Here is a 3,079-nt window from a genome sequence, read left to right as displayed (position 1 = left end):
CACCCCCATATCCTCACCTCAGTCATCTTCCACCCCCTTCTCCATAACAGTTGATCAGGTGAAGTGTCAACTTTAAAAGATCAAGACAAGGAAGGGCCCAGGCCCGGATGGCATCAGCCCCAGATTACTGAAGGACTGTGCATATCAGCTCTGTGCTCATGCACTTGTTTAATCTGAGCCTGAGTCTGGAGAAAGTACCGGCCCTGTGGAAGACCTCCTGTGTGGTCCGGTACCTAAAACCCATCGCCCCAAGGAGCCTAACCATTTCAGGCCTGTTGTCTTGACCTCTCACCTGATGAAGTGTCAGGGTTGCGAAGTAAGTAGGACCCAAATGCAGCCAACACATGGGAAACGGTGCAGGCAGGTTTACTGGCAAAACGAGAACGTGACATGAACAGACTTGATCACAACGTGAACGTGACATGAACAGACATGAGCAAACCGTGAACGCAAAAGGGTAACGAACCGACACAGACAAAGGGGAGCACAAGGACTATATAGACAAGGGAGGCAAGGATGATTGAACACAGGTGCAACACATTAGGGCGGGGCAGACAATCACCACACAGAAACAGGACCAAGACAAGAAGCAACACACAGACACTCAAGGAAACCGATTACAAAATAAAACAGGAAGTGACAAAATTCCAAAACAAAACTAACAAAAGGTGTCTGCCATAGCAAACCATGACAGAATCCCCCCCTTAAGGGTCGAATCATAGACGACCCTAAACAAAAACATAAACTCGGGCGGGAGGAGGGATCCAGGGGCCAGTGGACAGCATCTTCCGATGCTCAGGGGCAACACATGGCAACTCAGGGGGACGAGGCGGAGGCCTTATGGACAGGCTTGGCAGTTCAGTGGGGCGACCCGGAGGTCGGGCAAACGGACGGAGCCGTTCTGGAGGCCGTCGGTGAAGACGTGGTCTCTCCGGAGGTCGAGCCGGAGGATGGCGTCGCCCCTCTGGAGGGCGAGCAGGAGGACGATGACGAAGACGGGGTCTTTCCGGAGGTCGAGCCGGAGGATGGCATCGCACCTCTGGAGGTCGACCAGGAACTGACTTGGTTCCAGGGGCAGTAGTCAGCTGGACCACCGTCAGGACACGAGGAACAGAGATCGGCCGGACCACCGGGGGCGGCACAGAGTCAGGGACCACCAGAGGCGGCAAAGAGTCAGGAACCACCGGAGGCGGCAAAGAGTCAGGGGCCACCGGAGGCGGCAAAGAGTCAGGGACCACGGGAGGCGGCAAAGAGTCAGGGACCACGGGAGGCGGAAAAGAGTCAGGGGCCACCGGAGGCGGCGCAGAGTCAGGGGCCACCGGAGGCGGAACAGAGTCAGGGGCCACCGGAGGCGGAACAGAGTCAGGGGCCACCGGAGGCGGAACAGAGTCAAGGACCACCGGAGGCGGCACAGAGTCAGGCAACACTGGAGTTGGCGCCCTGGCAGGAGTCAAGGACACCAGGAGCCACATGGGCTGAGTCAGGGCAAGAATCAATGGGGGTGGTGCCCTGGCAGGAACCACGAGCGGAGGTGATGTCATGGCTGGAACCAGGAGAGGTGGTGACCTCACACCAGTAGCCGCTGGAGAATACGGAGCCGCGGCCACCGACACCTCAGGAAAGACGGGAACAGTCGTCGACGCCGCCGGGGAACACGAAGCAGGGGCCGTAGACACCATAGGAGGGACAGGAACAGTCGTCGACGCCGCCGGGGAACACGGAGCAGCGGCCGCCGACACCATAGGAGGGACAGGAACAGTCATCGACGCCGCCGGGGAACACGGAGCAGTGGCCGCCGACACCATAGGAGGGACAGGAGTAGTCGTAGACGCCGCTGGAGAACACGAAGCAGTGGCCGTAGACACCACAGGAAAGACAGGAACAGTCGTCGACGCCGCCTGGGAACATGGAGCAGCGGCCGCCGACAGGAAACGAGGAGCAGGGATCGGCCGGACCACTGACCAGGAACCAGAGTCAGGAGTCAGCTGGACATGAGGGACAGGATTCGGCCAAACCAATGGCAGGGAACGAGGAGCAGGGATCGGCCGGACCACTGACTGGGAACAAGAGTCTCGAGTCAGCTGGACCGGCGACAGGACAGGAGGAGCAGGGGAGACTTTGTCCAGCCCACCCAATTCAGGGGCTAGGGAGGAATCGACTGGGACCCCCGACGCTGAGACAGCTGATGCGCCGGCCGGGATGATCGACCCAGGAGGTGGGGCAGGAGCCGACGAAACGCCAACTGGAACCCCTGACGCTGGAACAGCTGATGCGTCAGCCAGGGTAGTTGGCGAGGACTCCTTCCCACAGGGGAGTAGAGGTTCTGGACACCGAGGTAGCTGGGGCTTGGGCTGGAAGCGGTGGACCTTGGTCTTTGGCTTGGGCTGGAAGTGAGAAACCTGGGGCTGGGGCCGAGGCCGAGCCTCTCTATGGCGACGGGAGCCGTAATTAGCTCGCCTTCTTTGGCCTCCACGAGATCCCCTGAATATAGCCAGACGAGTTCCCCAGAAAGGGGACATTTCAGGGTCCTCCAGGTCAGAGTCCTCCAGGTCCGAGTCCGAAAAAGGATCAGCCAGCGTACAAACGGGCCTGGAAACCGTCAGGGGAGCTGGCTGGGAGGATCGACGCACCCCCAAGAAAGCCATGAAGCTGGCGTAGACTGCTGGGTCCATTCTGGTCGGTTCGTTCTGTCAGGGTTGCGAAGTAAGTAGGACCCAAATGCAGCCAACACATGGGAAACGGTGCAGGCAGGTTTATTGGCAAAACGAGAACGTGACATGAACAGACTTGATCACAACGTGAACGTGACATGAACAGACATGAACAAATCGTGAACGCAAAAGGGTAACGAACCGACACAGACAAAGGGGAGCACAAGGACTATATAGACAAGGGAGGCAAGGATGATTGAACACAGGTGCAACACATTAGGGCGGGGCAGACAATCACCACACAGAAACAGGACTATGACAAGAAGCAACACACAGACACTCAAGGAAACCAATTCAAAATAAAACAGGAAGTGACAAAATTCCAAAACAAAACTAACAAAAGGTGTCTGCCATAGCAAACCATGACA

General features: G+C 57.7%; 1 protein-coding gene across 1 annotated transcript in view; it reads right to left on the bottom strand.

The window, feature by feature from the left end:
- Positions 1-3,079, bottom strand: part of LOC111644959 (uncharacterized) — an 80,064-nt gene that overhangs the window by 73,351 nt on the left and 3,634 nt on the right. The gene's annotated exons all lie outside the window — the stretch shown is intronic.

Source organism: Seriola lalandi, unplaced genomic scaffold, assembly GCF_002814215.2.
Source record: "Seriola lalandi dorsalis isolate HSWRI2012SDOR001 ecotype SW California unplaced genomic scaffold, Sedor1 jcf7180002054945, whole genome shotgun sequence".
NCBI lineage: Eukaryota > Metazoa > Chordata > Actinopteri > Carangiformes > Carangidae > Seriola > Seriola lalandi.
The sequence above is the reverse complement of the archived record's forward strand: the minus strand, read 5'-3'. Positions and strand labels throughout refer to the sequence as shown.